This window comes from Nanorana parkeri, unplaced genomic scaffold, assembly GCF_000935625.1.
Source record: "Nanorana parkeri isolate BGI_ZX_2015 unplaced genomic scaffold, ASM93562v1 scaffold1458, whole genome shotgun sequence".
NCBI classification, from domain to species: Eukaryota; Metazoa; Chordata; class Amphibia; order Anura; family Dicroglossidae; genus Nanorana; species Nanorana parkeri.
In genome coordinates, this window is record NW_017307726.1 from 283,848 (window position 1) to 304,450 (window position 20,603).

Consider the following 20,603-nt stretch of genomic DNA (forward strand, 5'->3'; position numbering starts at 1 on the left):
ACACTGAGTTGCCAGTTTATTATGACCACCTGATGTTTGTAGGCTAATTAGCTATAATTTCGCGCTGAAGTTGCTAGAGGGCCAGACCATTATAAATATTCCCTATTTAGCAGGTTGTTTACCACAACAGTAGAAGTGATTTGTTTCTAAAGATATGGGTAAACAACGCGATTTAACAGCCTTTGAACGTGGGATGATTGTTGGCGCTCGGAGCCATGGAGCGAGTATCAGCAAAACAGCAGAATTAGTTAAATGTTAAAGAGCAGCTGTTGTTAAAGTGTTTCAAGACTGGACTGTCAGCCGAAAATCTGGGTCTGAACGTGCGAATTGTGGCCGTCAGCGACTAGTCAATGTTAGGGTAGAACGGAGAGTGGCAAGACTGGTACAAGACAACAGAAGGGCAACAGTGTAGTGTCAGATTCCTCACATAACCTTTCAACATCTCGTGGAATGACGAGGCGGCCCAACGAAGTCATCTCGTGGAGTCATCTCGTGGCCCAACAAAGTACTTATGGGGTGGTCATAATAATCTGGCCACTCAGTGTATAAATATATAAATATTCACAGTGACACAGTGACCAAGCATCTTGCTGCTGCTGCTTTGATTATTTAGTTTAACAAATAAAAGATTGCTCTTTAATTCATGCCTTCAGTAATATGCGTTTATGTCTATGCATGTTTGTAGATATGTGTCATATAATACACCCCCTATATGAATTTGTCATAAAAAACATCCAACTGTGGAGTGCTCTTTTTGCATTGACAGTATGTTCTGATTTCAGGACTGAAGGCTAATAGGCTCTAACTGTTGTTTCTAATTCTAACCAACTACACTGTTGGCTCCTTTTAGTTAAAGCCACAATTTCAGTTTATTGGAGCTTATTATGCTATGGGGCTGTAGCCCAATATTAACTGTGATTTCATGCAGCAATGCCTCTCCTTAAATCTGGGCAGTTTAATAGAGAGTCAGCTTGCTCTTTGTCTGCCTGCAGTTGCCAGTGACTGTACCTTGCAGTGTCCACATTCCATGTCAGTCTGTGTAGATTTTAGCATATTATACGAATTACCGTATCCAATACAATACAATTTTTATCATATTAAAACTTAGTTCAGTCTCTTGAGCTTTAGGGCTAAACGAAACACTTGATTTGCATGGCACGCTACTAAGCCAAAGTCTTCTTATGTGGGATCATTTAGCTGCTACCTTAGTCCTCAACTTCAGTTCTGTGGCCTGCCGTCTGTGATTTCATTATCTAATGGGGTGCTCTGTGGTCAGTAATGAGGGACAATATTCTGCCCCACCCAATAAAAGGACATGCATTGACCTTATCATGCTTTTTAAATGCTTGTAGTGAAGTATTATTCAATGTTTGCTAAAAAAAATAAAAAATATCCCATAGCATTTCAGCACCACTAGTCTAAAACATTGACACATGAACATCAAACTCTGAAATTGTTATCTGTATGTTGCAGCAGAAGAAACCAATATTTGGCCAGCCTTCCACAGCCATCCTGCCGACATTGACACAATACTGGATTCATGGATTCATCCTTTCATTTATTCTGACCCTACACAATGACACCTTTCCCATCCTTCAGTTGTTCAGTTTTGATGAACCCATTGCTAATGTGACCCAATTTTCAAGTTTTTAGCTTGCTGGAGTGGCTCCTTAAACTTGCTTGTGTTGTGCACTTAGAAATGGCCTTCTAAAAAAAACTGTTGTAAAGAGTGTTTAAAGTGTATCTAAACCCAAAAGCAAAAATTGAACTTCTATATTGTTAATTAAAGGAGAACTATGAGGTGAGTGCTTTTCACTCACCTCATAGTTCCAGCCGACCTGTGACAATGAGACTGTCACAGGTCGGCTCAGTAGATCGGGAAGTGAGCGAACACATACTGGCGTTTGCTCACCTCTCGATCCTGTCACGGCTCTCTGCCGTGAAGGTAGGGGCTGGATTCCCCCTTGACTGGCAGAACGGACGGGGGAGGGGGCGGGTACAGCTGGCTCTGCCTCTAGGTCACGCAGCTGGTCGGATCCAGACATAATTGTCGGGATCTGCTTCAGCTGCGGCGTCTTAGTATACAGCGAGCTACAGCTCGCGGTATACTGAGCCTACGGTGACGGGAGGACGCTAGTTTATGTCCTCCCGTTACCCTAAGGAGAACTATGGGGAAAAGCCTTAACCCCATAGTTCTCCTTTAAAGTACACAAGATTCTTTTATTCTGATACAAATGTGTTATTCTGCCACCTTCCAGACGGTTCAGACACTGGCAAACAGAAATTTGTTGGACAGCCATGTATAACCTTCCCACTTCCAACATAGTTCAGTTTTTTGCTAGTGTTTTAGGAGGATTGACCTCTTTTCTCTACTAGCTTACCTCTTCTTTTTTTTTTTTTTTTTTTCTAATTTTCTTTATTTTTTCTCAAGATATTTTCCTTCAAGCAAAACATAATCTACATGATGCTGCACTGAGCTCTCTATACAGTTTTCTGGATTACCTAATCCTTGGCAATTCTTTAATGTGGTGGCTGAATTAGTATATTTTCTGCTAATACAGAGAAAAATATGATTTTTGACTTACCTTTAACATATTTTTCTTGGAGGGCAGTACAGGCGGCATAGCTAATGACAGCACAATCACAGGCATTGTGCATGCATTGGGCATGTGCAAAAGTAGTAAACAGAGCGTCATTTCTAACTGTATTTAAAAGTGTATCTGTGACCAAGGTCAGCACTTACCTGCACTTTAAAGTTGAAACTTTAACAGCATCTGACTTGGTTATGTGTTCATTTAAAAACATTTAAAAAAATCTTTTTACATAGAAGGTATTGTTTAGCATCATTAACCACAATTAAGGCTTTGATTCCTTTCTATATAAATAAATTATGATTACATGACAGGCACAGTGACTAGTGAAGCCAGTAGGCTTTAGTAATTTACACCCCATCATAAACTGGGGTGGCTCCTACATCTGACACTGAATAAAGCTTCCCTTCAGCCAAAGTTTTTGCTTGAGTTTTGGAGTAGAGAACTTTTTCAGGACTAAAATTGATGTCTGTATCCACACAAAAGAGATCTCTCTTCTCTGCCTTCTTTCCTCATGCATGACAGTGATTCATAAACCCGGGTATACATGGTTCTATTTTTTTCGTTCAATCTGTGGGCTGAACAAAAAAAAATAGAACATAATACTCCATCAACGCTTACGAGTAGAGGTGCACCGAAATGGAAATTTTTAACCCAACATAAAAAAAAATTCAGGCCGAAACCGATACCGAAAAATGTATTTTTTTTAATTTTGTCACATTTTTTAAATATTTTATTTTTTATAAACTTTTTTTATATTTATTTTTATTGATTCATTTTTTTATTAAATATTTAAATTTTTTACATTACTTTTAGGGGCTTCGGGAAATATTGGGGGTCTAAACAGACCCTTGATATTTCCCTTTTAAAATAGAAAAAGAGATGTAGGACACAAAGTCCTCTATCTCTTTTTTTGTGTCCCCTGTTATCAATGAACAGGAATCCTCTAAGAGTGTTCCTGTTCATTCATAACTTGAGAACATGGTATGTTTACTACAACTATGAATGAACAGGAGGTGATGTAGATGACTCCCATTCATTCATAATTGAGGATATAGTTAACATACCATGTCCTCAATTATGTACAATACACTCAGCGATTACTGATCGCTGAGTGTTTGTACCTTGCTCTCCTCTCTGACACACTGTCACAGGAGGCTGAGTGAGTGGTGTAGGGAGAACTCAGCCTCCTGTGACAGCGCAGCCTGTCTTCGCCCACACACCGCTCTGCCGGACTGTGATAGGCGGCTGAGCGGTGTGGGAGGATAGATGCCGGCCGCTCACAGAGCTCTCCTCCTGCAGCGCTTGGCAGGCTGTCACACTTTCTCTCCTCCCGCTGGGACACAGAGCAGCGCGCAGCAGGTAAGAAAGAAATCACGGATGTGCCGATGTATCGCCAGGAAAATGGCACTTTCGGCATAATGCCAAAAGTGCAATTTACGGCTGATATGTTTCGGCGGCCGATATATTGGTGCATCCCTACCTACTAGCATTGATGGATAAATATCCCGCTGTTTGCGTTGTATTCTCACAGCGGCCGCAAATTTTCCAACCTGCTTCTTAGATCAGTTGATTGAGAGATGCCGGCGGAAGGGTGCCTAGAACGGGAACCCATGCAGCGAATTTTAACCGGTTTATCAAGAACTGGCCAAAATTTGCTGCATCTGTAGCCTACTTTACTGTACTAGAACAATTGTTGTTATTGCTATCTAAATCCCTGATTTCCACTTGCTTTGCGGTCTGTCCGACAAATAAAACAGGAAAGAGAAATCTCTATAATGAAGACACAGGGAACACTATAGTTCACAGAGGTTCCCATCTTTGTATATTCTTTTCAGACTAAAGAGAAGAAAGTCTTGTCTGGAATAAGGATTTTAGGGCTGCAACAACTAATCAATAAAATCAATAATGAGAATAGTTGGCAACGATTCTCATCATCGATTAGTTGGGGGGGGGGGGGACGATTATGAAAATACTCGTGAGCTGCAGCCCTAAAGGCTTTAATGCAGTGACGTATGGAGAGCATTCAAGGACCAGGGCAAGCTGTTTTCTAGGAGATCCTAGATCACAAGGTTGGCTGAGCAGAATTACAAATCCTTTGAAAAGTAACACAGTTCACATACTTGTATTGTATTTCATCTGTGTAATTCATTATTTGCCTTCAGTTTGGCTTTAATATCTTTATGTCTGCTATGTTCTAGAAACCTTTACACGTATGTCTGTAATTGCTCTTTTCTGCAAGGAAGCTAGCATTTTATGCCCATTGTCATCAATTTACTTCAGCGCCATTTTCTAATTCAGCTCACTTCCTTTATGCCTTAAAATGTGTTAGTATGAAATTTCAGACTATTTTCTTCTCCCTTTTAGCTCAAGTGTGGATGTGTATTGATACCGCTTGCAAATATTCACATCTTTTCCAATAAAGTTTCCAAACAACGTTATATTTCACATTTTCAAATATATGCATTATTCTCCATATCTTTAATATGTCTTTGAAGCGTATAATTATAAAATAGATGTGACAGCCCAGCCCTCAAAAAGAACAATTTGTTTATTTTCCTCCCAGCTGTCACCCCTCATTTCTTTAATTTAACACCTTGAAATGTATTACAGATAGAATGAGATATACCTCATTTTGGCCTTAGTGTTCTGGATTTTGAGAGATGGTTAAAAATATTTTTGACACCTAAATACATAAAAGAAAACAGAAGTTAGGCTTCTGATGATGCATTTTGTAATAATAGCATCTCCTGAAGCATAGCAGAGACATAAGATGTGTTTTCTTCCTTCATTCTATGTGTTATCTGGATTTCTTTTGTTTCTTTTCTTTCATTCAACCATGCAGTGGATTAACATTGACCAAGTAAAATGTGTTACTCATTTCTTTATGTTGCATCCTTTGAAGCTGTGTTTAGGTAGCCTGTTCTCATCAGTAAGGCCAGTAGGCAAAAGGTTGTTCAACTTGATCACTAGTCTAACTAGGGCCCCTTTCACAAGGGCTGATCTGGAGGGAATCCGTCCACAGATCCACTCCTGGTCACCACTGTGACATCCGTGTCCGTACAGTTTTTTCCTCCACCTTTCAATGGAAGAAAGAAGTGAAACTGCCGGACCCCATTTTGGTTTGTCCCATGCTATGCTCCCTTTCCCCTTTGCTAGCTTATGAATCCTTATTTGCAAGGGGCCTTTTTATAGTTATCCATAAGAATAAAGTTGTGTTGAGATCTAAGGTCTCCTTTCTCCCTAGGGTGGTCTCTGACTTCCACCTTAACCGGGACTTTGTTTTACCAACCTTGTGTCCTGCATCAAAACACTGTAAATGAATGTCTTTACACTGTATGGATGTAGTTCAGGCGGTTAGAGTTTATCTCTCTGTGACTGCTGCTTATTGCTAATCTGACTCTGTTCATCATCCTGCAGGGTCCACGTATGGGGCAACAAGCCTCCCATTCCACCATTGCTAGGTGGATTTGTTGAACCATCTCTCTGGCTTTTGAGCTCAAAGGGAAAAAGTCCTCCATTTCCTGTCACTGCTCACTCTGCTAGAAGTTTTAGTGCTTCTTAGATCTCAAAATCAGGCTTCGGGTCTCCTAAATCTGAAAGGCCACCACCTGGTCTTTTGTGCATACTTTTGTCAAGTAAAGAGGGGGACGTTCAGGCTTATGCAGATGCAGGATCCTTCAGGCATCCCTGTGATTCAGGGACTCCTCTATTTTCTAGTTCTGTTCCCTGTTGAGGTCGTTATTCCTCAGCCTGTTAGCCTTCTTTCCTTGGGGTGAGTGTAATAAAAATACTAATTCTGACTGAACTTCATCTTTAAAAGCTGAGAATCATCACTCACACTGACACCAGCATTATTGTGTAGATTTTTGACACAGCTATACAAAGTATACAGTGTAATTTGGCCTATGAGAGAAACCCTAATTAAATTCTGCAAAGTTTGTGAATTAGTGTAAGCAAATGTAAAAGCCCCTATTTGCTGCAGTTATGTTTTCATTAAAAGTGTTTATTTTTGTAATTTTTTTAACAGGTATGTCTTTATTCATAACAAAACAATGTATAACTTGGTTACAATGAACATTTATCAGCATATCTTGTACAAGTGGACATAGTATTTACATCAATTTTTAAGTTTGGGGAAAACACCGAAAGTCAGTACATTCAGGAAGAACTACAGTTCACTATATCTAAATATTTGATGCTCTGTGGATAAGGGTTTAAAAAAAAAAACATATTCTTCATGTCTTCATTAAGGTAGCAAACAGTCATTTATAGTTGTTCAAGATATTTGTCCACAAAATGTGCTGAATCAATAACAGTGCATTTAGGCCTGGTTCACACCTGAACGTTTTGTAGCGCGTTCAACGCTCGACGAACGCTCTACAAAACGCTCAAACATCTAAATCCCATTGTATTCAATGGGTCTAGTTCACACTTTGGCTTATTTCCGCCCGTCCGAACGCGATACAAAACGGCCTACGCCCAAAGAAGTACATGTACTTCTTTGGGGCGTTTTGGTCTAGCGTTTCCATTGGGATACAGCCAAGTAGCCCTCGGAAACGCGTGACGCGAAACGCGCAACAAACGCGCATATTCAATACGCCTAGGTGTGAACCCAGCAAGGCTTAAAACGTGCCACGCTCTCCTAAAATGCTGCGCTTGTGATATGTGATCAGTAAAAATTAAAATATAACAATGTGTCAACTTTAAAACTAAAGCATGTATAATGTGTCAATTAACACTGAAGTTTATATGTTTTACATTTTTAGTTGTGAAATTAGTGGTGTATCTAGGACCACTAGTGCTTGCTGCTGGCTATTATTGGTGCAACGTTTTTTATTTGTTTAATTACAGTGCATTATCTCAATGTCCACAATGTGAAATGTGGTTGAGCATTGCCATTTATGTAGGTTAGTTTGTACAGTGTATATCTTATTTATGGTCGATTTCCAGTTAGCATCAGTAGGCGGATGTGGTTCCATTTTAACAAAATACATGGGTACCGGCACATCACAGTGCTTGATATTTCTTTTATACTTTTTTAAACAATATTAATTTCCCTGTATGCATGGAAGTGTGTTGAGATCCATTGCCGCATATTGTAACACACTAGGTTTGTTTATATATTGTATATCTTATTTATGGTCCTTTTTCCAGTTAGCATCAGTAGGTGGATGTGGTGAGTTCCATTTTAACAAAATGTCCCTTCTCACGTAAAGGTAGTGAAGAAAAGTCGATTATATGTGTCAATAAGTACCAAGTAAACCTATTGCTCGGCCCACAGGCAGTTTTTGACCTATAATATAATTCCGCACCATGATAATTTGTTGCCAGTATGCCCACAGAACAGGACAGAACTAAACCGTCTGAAAGAAAGTCCCTGTTTCTGTTTTACAGTTTTGATATTAGTTGGCAACCGAGGGCTAAAGTGAATGCTCAAAGAAGTGTAGTATGCCCTATGTAGAAATTTGAAAGCTGAACTCCAGGATAATATGAAACACATAAGTTAATGTAGCTATGCATTCATTAACCCTTTCACTGCCACTATATAAGACAGAGATATCACGAGATAAGACAGAACAAGACCACTTCTAGTTGGCCCGGTCAGTACTGCAGCTGCATTCTCTCTTTTGCTATAAGCTCATGGCCCCTTCAGTGACCACAAACTTATAACAGAAAGGTACTTCAGACACTAATGAGTAAATTAATAGCTGGCATCAGTGGCTGAAAAGCTGCTGATGACAGCCATTCATTCAAAATCCGGTCCTCCCGTCGCTACTACCAGTTTGATTTCTTCCTGTCTGCCACTAATTCCTCCCCGCTGGGTGCTGGCTGTTTGCTTCCCTACCTTACCTTGTCCTGCAGAGAAGAAGGAGATTGAGGACTTTCTGAGGGGAATTTATCAAAACTGGAGCATAGAAAATATGGAACAGCTGTGCATGGCAACCAATCGGCTTCTTTTTCATTTGCAAATCTCAGCTGGACAAACTGAAGAGAGAAGCTGATTGGTTGCCATTGGCAACTGCTCCAGATCCTGTCTGCTCCAGTTTTGACAAATCCCCCCGTGTCTTCGGTCTCTTTCTTTCTCCATCTCGAAAAGAAGATATCAGGTGTCTAGTTTAGATCCCTGATATTTCACCAAAGTACTGATAAAAAAACAAATAATAGTTAAAGAAAAAGAAAAATATTGAATACCACAAAACTTAAGTGTGAGGCCAACCGGCAGGCTTTTAGCATAAGTTACTTATTTACAGTTTTGTGTACTTTTGATTTTCATTGTTTTGCTAAATGGCACAATTTAAATTGTAGAAATACTAGTTTTTGACTCATTACTGTGTTAGAGTTTAGATTTAATAGGATATTGTTAGAAGCTATATTGTTTTGTGTGTGCTGCTAATAATTTCAGTGTATTTTTATCAAAAATATCAATCTAATAAGCTATTATGGGACTTACAAAATCAGTAGCATCATCTTTTTATTCTATTGGCCCTGTGCTTGGAGAAAATGTAGGGTTTTTTTTTTTTTTTACAAACTCTAAAAGCTGTAAGTAAAAACAATTGCAAAAATGGTCTGGCCATCTGAGGATAAAAGTGGAGCACAGGGCCTGGCAGCAACAGAGTTAATACATTCTGAAATATATTTATTTATTCAAATCTAAGTAAATTAATTTAGCTTGCTATCAGCCTCTTGCAGTCCTTTTACAGCAGTGCTCACACTGGAGGAGGGAGCAGCAACACAAGGAGCCAATCAGTTGTGCTGCAGTGCAAAAAGGTTGCTGATAGACTGGGGGAAGGGACAATGACCTGTTAGTTTTACTTCAGCAGAAAACAAAATATTCTGCCCAGTCAGATGGGGCTGTACTATATAGTAGAACTGTGAAAATCTAATTTCTGCATGGACAGAAATGCCAATAATTTGACAGGTAAAACAGCTCTCATGTGTATTTAATGTGTGTATTGGGCCTTTTGTCTGGAGTTCAGCTTTAACTGAATGCATTTTTCTCTAGTTTAAATCATTTGAATTACAAAATCTTTCATTGAAATGTTCTCATCTCCACTAGTTCCCCGCACATCAATGAGTGAGAGAGAGGGGCAGCTGAGTCGAGTAATCAGACTTCATTGTTCAAACATGAGAATCTATAAAATGCAGCCTGTTGATTGGAGTAAAGGGCACATAAATGAGCCTTTACCGAGGTGTAGTAGATAAAATTAAATGGTCAGAACCTGGCTAAATTGCTTGGTAGGGGGTGTATGGTTTAGATAACTGGTTGAAAAGAATTGCACACTGCTAAGTAGGTAAGACCGATTAAATAAATATATTTGGGCTGTGTATTTATATGTTTACCTTTACTAACATCTTGAAAACGAAAGGTAATATTCAGTTTGCATTATCTGCTATTACACTCTGAAAGTGTGAGTCCTCAAGACAAATAAACCTATTGCTATAAAACAATAGGTTTATTTGCCTTCTTTTCATTGTAACCTGTTTGGCAAAAATGCTTAAAACGTCTGAACTTGGCAGAGTTTGGAAGGGTAGAATTTATCCTCTTTATTTGTTCTTGTCACTGGACAGAAAGTGATAGGAAATTAAAATGTTACAGTTGTCACAAGACAAGGAATAGAAAGTAAATCTCCCAGTGCAAACATCTGTGCTGGTGACAGCTATCTCAGAAGGGATTTCCTATCACTTCCTGTTGTGTTTCTGAGACAGGAAGCAAAAACAAAAACAAAAAAATTCTGTGGGTAAACTATTTCATTCTCTAAAACAAAACTAAAAAAAAAAGGTTTGAGTTTTAGATAATACTTTACAGAAAATGAGAAAAACATGAAAGTAGCCATTGCTGACCTATTTTTCTTAAAATGCTAGTTGCCTTGCTGTCTTGCTTGTCCCTCTTCTGGAGCACCTTAACTAAGTACCTTAACTATTACCAAAAATGTATCTTATTTGTGTATCACTCGGCTTTAGATCCTCAAATCATCTCTCTATTCATGCTGTCCTTCCTTCTGGAGGGTGGCTACTTTTGTTCCCCATGGTCCCTGTGTGTGTTGTAAAGTAGTCACCGCTCCAAGCTCGCTCCTGTGATGGACTAAAATCTCAATACAAATTAGTAAACTAAACATGGGATTGTAGTCCATAACAGGAGCGAGCTTGGAGCAGTGACTACTTTACAACACACACACAGGGACCATGTGGAACATAAGTAGCCACCCTCCAGAAAGAAGGAAAGTGTCAGCACCAATTCAGATGATTGGAGGATCTACAGCTGAGCGATACATAAATATGATACATTTTTGTTAATAGGATACTTGAATGTATTTTTAAGATTTAACTTCTGAGTTTAGTGTCAATTTAGTTTAGTTACTCTAAATTTCCCATTTAAACTTATTTTTGGTAAGTGTGTTAGAATGTATTGAAGCCAGCGTGTCAGCATGAGAGCTTGCAAACTAACATTTTCAGAAAAAGGTGAGCCATGACTGATCCCATATTTGTCTTATAACCAATTTCCTTTAAATATAACACACTACTGTTTTTTTTTTTACTGGTTTTGTGTTGTTTTCACTTGCTTACTTTTTTGTTTTTAGCTATTATTTAACAGTATATAAAGATAAATGATCTCTACTGAGGCCAACCTACAGGCTGTTACCTTAAAACACCTCTGAGGGAACCTTGCTAATGACTGGTTAAGTTCTCAATGACTGCTGACTATATTGTCTGCTGACTGACTTTTCTATGTGTGTGAGCTAACATGGCTTAATTGGAGATGCATGCTAGGGTTTGATCCATTTAAAACAGTGGTCAAAGGCACAGCCACAAAATGCAGGCTGCTACTCAGATCTTCTAATATTTATATACAAGAATAGACTCTTCTGCTTAGACTAACAATATCACAGCTACTTCCCATGTCTGAGCAGATGTTAAGCAAGCTGTAGCTGAATGTAAATTTTGAGAGGGTGGCATGATTTAAGCTCATTTGAAGTGGGCTGGTTTCCCTGCCTGGCTCACAATTCAGTGTCCCCGGGGGGAGTTTTCTGCTATACCTCTTTATTTTAGCCTCTCTATATGGACTCTCTCAAGTCTGTATAAAGCAGATCATCCCTAGACTAAATCTCTTCAGCCTTTGTTATTGGGCTCTGTAGACCTGTAATTAGGCCTCCTGGCAGGCCTTGCAGGCCGGTTAATGGTCATATGGAGTTTCTATGAAGCAGACTGGCTTTGAATAAATCCTGGTAGGGATAGGTTTATGGGTCATTTCCTATTTGGACCTAGCTTTGTCTGTGTGCCCTACGGGCTGAGTTCCCTTGACCATGGGCAGCTCAGTTTGCTTCTCAAGCTCTACCCTGTTAATCCCTAGTGTAAACAGAGGATTTAGCTGAGCTTCTGTCACATGCCAATCCACTTGGGTGTTAGCGAAGCTGTTCACAAGACTATATTATAGAGCACTGCTGAGAGTGTAGTGTGAGTCACTAAATCAATTGCATACACTGTGAATCAGTGAATCAATTGCCAAAACGTGCAATATTGAAATTCTGTTAAATATGGTACAGAGCTAGTGTATTTTTAATAGATATAATGATTATATTTATCCCTAAATAATAGCAGCAGTCATAACCCAGGATTCTGGCTGACAAATGATTGGTTTCTTTGGAATAAAGCAATTTATTCATTCCGTTATACCAATATTTCTGTTGGTCTGGTTTACCAGCGGTTTATACCCAATTTGAAGACGCTTTAAATAAAGTGTCCAATTTGTAGCATTGTTTGCATTTTGTTGCTGTGGAGGTTTTAGTTATAGTTTGTTATTTTATGTGTAGCAAATGATTAAACGAAAACTGTAATACTGAGAGATTTAAAACAATCTATATGGTTTGAAATGCATTGTTTATTCTTCCCCAAGGCAATGTTTGCTGAAGGGAATAATCGAATTGTATTTTTGAAAGTTTAGTTAGTGCTTGATACTAATAAGGTAGCACTACCGCCTAAGTTGGCAAACTGTGTTCTTGTTTAATGTGAAGCATTTACTTAGACTGAGTTACATCAATGTCCTTGAATTTATTCAGCTTCCTAAAGTAGTCAGGAGACAATTGCACTCTATAGAAACAAGATGGAAAATGACAGATGTGTCTGTAAGGACCACATACGTAGAGTCTCTGATTTAAGTCTGGTGGAACTAATAGGATCATTGGTTTACTTTCTTGCTTGCCATTTTTTTTGTCCAAGGCCGGCTCAGTTAAATAGGTTATTTTATCTCCAGATATGCAAAATGATCAACCCGGCAGCTGGTACTGAATATGAAATAGAGACTGACAGTAGAACATTAACCGGCATTGTAAACCGTCTTTGCCACATTTTTGGCACTCTGCAAAAGATTTACAACTGCAGGGAGCTTAAGAACTTCTTGTATGATTTATCACCTATGTTGAAATTAGCTTGTTTTCACATTTTAGCAGCAGCACAAACCTTTTTTTGGAGAAATACAGAACATGCCAAAATGTTTCCTAGTTGGATTGGTCTCGTACCACAGCCGAATTAATTACCATATTAACCTCTTGCCGTCCGCCCGTAGTAAAAAAACGGACGGACGGCACTGCAATCTTTAGGAGGTGAGTGAAATTATATTGTAAAACAAGCTGTTGGAACAGGAAGGAAAAAAAACACTTCACAAATGCTTCCCAGAATCTCATAACTTACATAGTTACATAGTATTTGGGGTTGAAAAAAGACATACTGTACGTCCATCAAGTCCAACCCATATAGGTCCACACATCGTAAGGCCTGGTTCACACTGCATCGTAAGGCCTGGTTCACACCTGGGCAGTCCGAGAACCCACAGTGATCCGTGTGTTTTTGCGAGCGATCACCACGTGTTTGTGGAATCGCACACAAACGTGAAACAAGCTTGCGGTGCCATTTATTTCTCATGGTGCCCCAAACTCCGCCAGCAAATCGCGTGGTTTTCCAAGGCGTTTTCGCCTTTGCAAAAGTACACAAACGCGGCAAAAAAAAAAGTCCTGCGCGGCACACATAGGGGTGCAGGAGCCTTCTTGCCGTGCAGATATGACCCCATTCAAACCAGTGGGGCCACGTAGCAAACGCGCATTCCCTGAGATGTGAACCAGGCCTCAAGGATATACCTTTAAAAACAATTAGTGCCAAGTAAATCACAATGGACCCCAGGTCGCAGCAACAGTCCCGATGGACATAGAGATAAAAAAAAACAGAACCATGAAGGGAGACTAAAATCACAGTTAAGTTTGCAAAAAAATAATATATATATCTATATATATATATATAATGATCAATGTGAATACGTATACTAAAAGGACAAAATGCTGTCCATAGATACTATACAGTACATACAGCCCGACTATCACACGTTTGTACCTGTATATCATGCATCCCTCAATTAGAGGTCCTTATCCCTACAGCAGAGACATTTCTTTAAGCCTTAAATCCTCCACATATGATGGGAAAATACATCTCGCATCATATGCATAGGTAAAATCCTCCACTTAAACTTGCATGCTTCTTTGTCTAGTAAAGAACGGCTACAAAAAATTGTCCATAGATCTACCTTATTATAATTCCCATCTTAAAGATCACTGCAGTATGGACCATAGAGGCTTACCTTTACATGTCTCACTGTTGCACACACCAAGGGATTCCAGGGGACAATGTCCTTCTGTTCCCCGTCGCCTTATAAATTTACACCATACCCTGTCTGTGCCAACAACATAGTGGCATCTGATGTCAGCGTGACGTCAGGCGTCCGTTCTGCGCATGCGTGGCGGAAAAAAGGAGTAGAGAGTTATGATATACAATACATGATATGAAATTTGTTATTGTATTTTATGATTATATGTTTTAATATAGATGGATTGTTTTAAAGCTGGGCTCTCAAAGTATCGGCCCGTGGGCCAATTCCCTACGTACCTTGAAAGTTGCAAGAATGTTTCTAGATATAAAATAATCTGCTGGTACTAGAACTCTCTATTGCAATATCTGGATTTACATTTTTTTTTTTGCAGATCACCCTTTTTGTTTTTTCACATTTTGTTTTTTTCATTATACTTTTTCCAATACAAATTTTCTAAGTGTTTATGTTTTAAATATCGTTTTTAATAAAGATATAAATATTTGGCGTTGCTTGCCTTTGCCATGCAGAACAATCTACTGCCTTACAGTAGAAAATTGAAATAAACAAGTATTTGGAAAATCCAATCTCTGCCCACCTTTTTTTCTCTTGTATTTATACGTATACAATATGTCAAAATGTTAGACCATTTGTTTCAGCTACAGTGAATGCAATGGAATGACACAGATATTTAATTACTGGAAGTTTACACTGTAGTGGCATGACTTATGTAATACTTACAATTATATATGTATACTTTAGTAGCAAGTTGTACATTAGCAATTATTACACTGTTTATTCATGTTGACTTTAATAGATACTTGCAATTTCCATTCCGTGTTCTTGAAATATCTGATGGGATTTAAGTGATGGAGCAGCATATGGCATAACTGATTTTGATGCAAATGTGCCTGCTAATTATGGGAAGATGAATATTTTAGTTTTCCTATTGATCTTTATCACAAGACAGTTGTGTGACTTCTTTAACCAAATCATTAATTGTGACAGTACCTTAGTTAGTGTTGGCGACAGTATTCAGGCAATGATGGCTCCGGAATGTGACACTCTTCAGCGTTTTCTTCTAGTTTTGTGCACTACAGTGAACAGTTACTCTTATTTAACTGCTTACCGTGGGGTAAATTCACCAAAGCATAGCTCATGTGGAGTTTGTGGGATAGTAAAGATTTTATTGTGTGGTCAGTTAATAAGTTAGTTAATATGTTATTAGCATATGAATGCTGCATTACTGTTTTTGCAATATTTTGTATGAAAAAGTTAATTTGTAAACAGTCTTCATGGGTTTCCACTCTTTAAAACTGAACTCCAGACAGATATAAAATGCACACATTAATAGAAATTTGTGATAATTTGTACAACAGATCCAAGAGTGAGGAAGAGAGAATCGGCACAAGGAGCCAGTTTGGTGTGCTGCAGTGCAAGAAGCATGTTGATAGGAGAGGTCAGAGTAACAGAGAAATGAGTTCATCATTGTCCTGCTTCTCTTTTCACTATCAAGTCACAGGGTAGAGGTGGGAAAGGTACCCGTGAAAGAAAGTGCCATACCGTTCTCCTTCTAGCCAGGGATGAGGAGAAGAGCAGTGTAAATCTCAGGACTGGTTGGCCAGAAATACAGATCCACTGGGCAGCTAAAAAGCTCCCATGTATGATTTGTATCTTTTATATGTAGATGTTTGCCAGGAGTTCTCCTTTAACATACAGTAGATCTGTGCCCTAAGTGGATGATAATTGGTTTGCTAAAGCACCATGTATCATAAACAGTTAGTATGTTATATCATAAAAGATTGTTTTCATCTGTTTTTATTCTTTATTTCACCATCAATTAATTCACATGATTGCTGTGAACCAACTTCCTAATAAAAATATCTGAACATGCCTGCACAATGTGTGTCAGCAAGGCCACGTGTAGCCTCCATCCATGTGACAGGGGAATAATTATGAGGCAAATTAAAGTGATTGAAAAGGTCCTTCATGGCAGGATTACCAGATATTCTTAACCCATTTACATCCAGGGGTCATCAGAAGCTTTACGACCAAGCAAACTTAATGTTCAGGTATGCAGTGGTTTATTTTATTAATAAAGTTAGCACCTGGAGCAAGTATAGAGATCAGCAAAGTCAGAGAAAAGTCACAAGTGTTTAGCTGGATGTTTGTCTTAGCTTCAGTGACTCAGATCATTGACACAAGGGGTCTAGTATAACAGTCACTCCACTAGCATTTTATTGAAGCAAAGGTGAGCAGTGGAAGCCTATATGTTTCTCATTTGGCAGTTTTTCTTTCAAATATTGCTAGCTTTTGATAAGTGCTGATTATGAAGTACTATGAAGAGCGTATTGAGGAAAGCGGGAAAAATATTGATTTATTCAAAATAAAATAGGCACCAAAGCTGTGACCAAAAAAGGCAGGCAGGGGGCACAGGACCAGTCACTAGTATTCTTGAAGCTGATATTTTCCACATGCCTGATTTACCATTCCTTGTCCTGCACTTTGTCTCTGTATTGAGGTGACAATTTTGGTAGAGACAGGGCTTTCCTTCCTCTCCTCCCCAGCATGGAGAATCAAAAAATCTCACAAAACAATTTTCCTGAGACCAGCAGTCAGAGGCACACTGCCTTTGATGATCTCTCATTGCAGATCTACAGCTATGAGGCTGTATGCAGAGGAGCGCCTAGGTACCCTCACACAACAGAAAGAGCATTACTAATTTATTAGGGGAAATCTAAACAAAAGGTAGCTTAGGAACAATAACATTTATAGATGTTCCCTACAACATAGCAAGTCTTCACTTTTTTAACTCAGGTCCACTTTAAATTGCCATTTCATGCAAAAAAATGCATACCTGTGTGATATTTCTGTATGTGAAAATTATCTTGAGATAACAGACAGTAACTCAGCTTAGCCTAACCCCCTATGCTTATAAAGAAAGGGAAAATTTAAATTATCTGTGCTACAGGAATGAAATCAACTTGTTTGTTGGTCTAATGCTGAGGTAAACTTTGATTTGTCTGTTTTTACAATGCCGTAAGCATCATCTCTGTTCACATACCTAGAAAATGAGTTCCTAGCTTGATGAGTTGCAAAACACACAAACTGTAGGCTGTGATTAGACAGTGAAGAAGTAGCAGCACTTCGCTCCCCCTGTCAGGAATTCTAGTGCGTATGTTTAATTACCTTTAATACCCTGGCACACTATTCAGTGCCAGTAGCTGAAGTACTGTAAATACCCAATGCTTCCAGTTATAAAGGAGCTTGTGACTCACTCCATGTGACATCCTTGGACAAATCAGATCTATCACACAGGAAGTTCATAGCCCCTTGTAAGGTACAACTCATGGCTAAATCAAGGCTTTCATTCAGTCCCAGGTGCTAAATGGAGCAGCGGGGAAGGGAAATAAAGGTCTTTGCTACTCGGGAGGGCTAAATTAAAGTGCACCTGTTGCGTGTCCCTGCCTGGGCAAAGTATGGTTCACTGCTGATCCCACCAGTCTTCCTGCTGTTGTGTTTTGCCACATGCCAAATACATTTAAAAGATAATTTATTGGCTTATAAAGGAATATATAACTTTATTAAATGGTGTAATTCAGCTTTAATTTTAAAATGTTATTGAAGTGAACCTGCAATACTGCTATATAACTACAATATTATGGGGTCTTACCTTTGTGATCTTAATAGCAGACCACATAGAAGGGAGAATCAAAAAGTAAATACAAAATACATTTAAAGGCTTTAATAGAAGCAAGATAATTCAACTAGCTTCTGTATTCCTTTTGAGAGCACCTGGAGCTCCTCCTTCAGCAAATTGAACATATTATAATCAGGATAATGCCGGATCCTGGCTGTAAGGAGGATGTGGAAGACCTTCAATCCCAAGCTGTTGCACTGTCTCTACTGTTGCTGCGCTATGAGGATGTGGATTGTCATGGTGCAGTGGGACTGTTTTGGACTCTTCTTTTGCTTTGAATTGCAAGTTTTAAGTTTATTTCACAGCAGTTTACAGTAATTTGCACTGTTCACTGTTTGCCCATGCGATTCAAAATGGACCAGGATAGGCCACTTCACTTCCATGGTGCAATCTCGCAGCAGAGCGTCCATGTTTCTGTCCATGTACTACCACTCGATAGAAGTCTGAGCGCTGTACTGCACATGGTTGAACTATCCTAATGTAAATATGCTGCATTGTGCAAGCTTCTCTCTGTTCCATTTACCACATATTTTATAAATTGCCTTTACTTTTTAATTCTCCCTCGTATTTTTGCTCTGATTCCATTGTGGGGGTAAAGTTGGGGAAAAAAGGCAACTCTTGTATGCCTTAACTATCATTTTGAATTGCTGATCATCTGTTGTAATGGGGAAAAGCCCAGTGGCCTGATGGTAGTATCCAAAAGCTAATTTATTATAGGCACATCAGGGCAGGCCTAATAACAGAAGTTTAAAACGACTGACCTGCTTGCGAGTACCGTCACCCATTACCAAACCTTATGGTAGATACCAGAGTTTCCAGAGTGCCAGTCTGGGTTGGTTTTCGTGCCCTTGTCTTATAATACCAAACGCCATTGTCATGTAAAGCACACTGGTAAATGTAGCTGTAATGTTAGCATTTGCTACTTAATATCCTGCTTCTGTTTAGCTTGCACACCATAATTGCTGGAGTCCTGATGGAATCATTTCCCATATTGTCTTATTTGTACTTATAAGCTAAATACACGGCCTGATGCATGGTGTGATTTTATTTAAACCCCAGTCATATGACTCTGGCATTTTGTTATTAATGAGCGTATTTATCATTGTCTTATTAAATACGGAGCAATAACGGTGCCATCTTTTCCAGCTAGTTTCATTTGCCCATGTTTTCTTTGTTGGTCCAAATGAATGAAATTAGAATAAACAATCTCTAAGTCATTTGTAATCATTGGCTGATTAATGGAGTTTGGTTTCACAGCCATTATTCATTCACTAGCACCTGATATCTTTTCCATAAACAAATTATGTTTGGTCAAATTATGAAATTAAATGAAGCATTTGATGAGTTTATGATTGACCCTTCCAGCTCAGTGGCCATTAGTCAATGTCGGTGCCGCACTTAAACGCTTGACAAATGCTCTGTCTAAAGAAGCACATGGATTTATTATGATTTCTGATTAATGCGTACTGTTAGGCAAACTAGATTCTAATCATTTCTTGACTCTCGTTTTAGCAGTCGAGGAAGAATTTCATCGCTGATGAAATACATTTGTGTCTCTGTAGATTTAAGGATGATTATAAAATGCTGACTGGATAAATCCTGTGATGTTCCAAAGGATTTTACCAAGAGCATATTTTATTTAACACCAGCCAGATCTAGTTTCATCTTCTCACCTCTGTGTCAGTTATTATTTGCCCTCCGTAAATTGTTGTGAACAATTAAGCAGATGAGGGGCTCTGATAGGCTGCCAATTTATTCTAGGTCATTTCAGTTAATTATTTTAAGTTTACTGTTCTTTAGAAGTCAAGTTTTTCCCACAGGTAGTAGTTTATTTAATTAGGTTGTGTGATGCGCACAGTGTAGTAAACAGCTATGGCAGCTGCTATGAGCCTTGATACTTGAGGTGAAATAAGCTTGAAATTGTCCCTTGCTTCATTTTTCAGTAAAGGAATAGGTGTGATTGGACCAAATTTTAGATTGCATTCCTGTGCAGTTCCTGCACAAATTCATTATTTGTTATTGCGTCTAATTTTCCTCATTTAAAGACCCAAAACCTTTAATAGTGACTTGCTTCACTCCCAGTAGAACACATATGTTGATACTTAACCACACCCTTAAGATGTTCAGTTGTGAAGGTTATCACACACTTATAGAAGAGAATAAAAGATCAGTTCTATGAATGCAATATTTCACAGAATTTAAGATCTATACCACTGGTGGTAGACATACGCAGTGTAGGCAGTGCACATGTGTCACCAGTAATATGACCAACATACCTTCCCTCAAATCTGAGCTACTATCTCTATGCACTAGAGGAAGTATTTTGTGTTTAAGGAAAAGTACACTTTAAAACAGAGTGCACTTATCCTTTTTGCCCTAATCTGACCCCCCCCCGGGGATGCACATTTATCCCCCCAAAAGAAGCTGATGAAGCACAGATCTGCTCCATCAGCTTCTACATTTATTAAACCTTAAAACCAAATACACTAACTTGTACATGTGCTACAAAACCACACCAGTTTTAAGGCACAATTGCATATTTTTACCTCACCAGATAAACAAGATACTGTAACTCAACCTTAGTGTAGACTGGGCTCCTTGATCTCGTTTACCTGGCAGGATGAAAATGAAAATACACAGTTGTACTTTTATATGCACAAACATTTATTACAGTGCACTC

General features: G+C 38.8%; 1 protein-coding gene across 1 annotated transcript in view; it reads left to right on the forward strand.

Moving 5' to 3' along the window:
• RSRC1 (arginine and serine rich coiled-coil 1) overlaps positions 1-20,603 on the forward strand; it is a 238,905-nt gene that overhangs the window by 119,194 nt on the left and 99,108 nt on the right. The gene's annotated exons all lie outside the window — the stretch shown is intronic.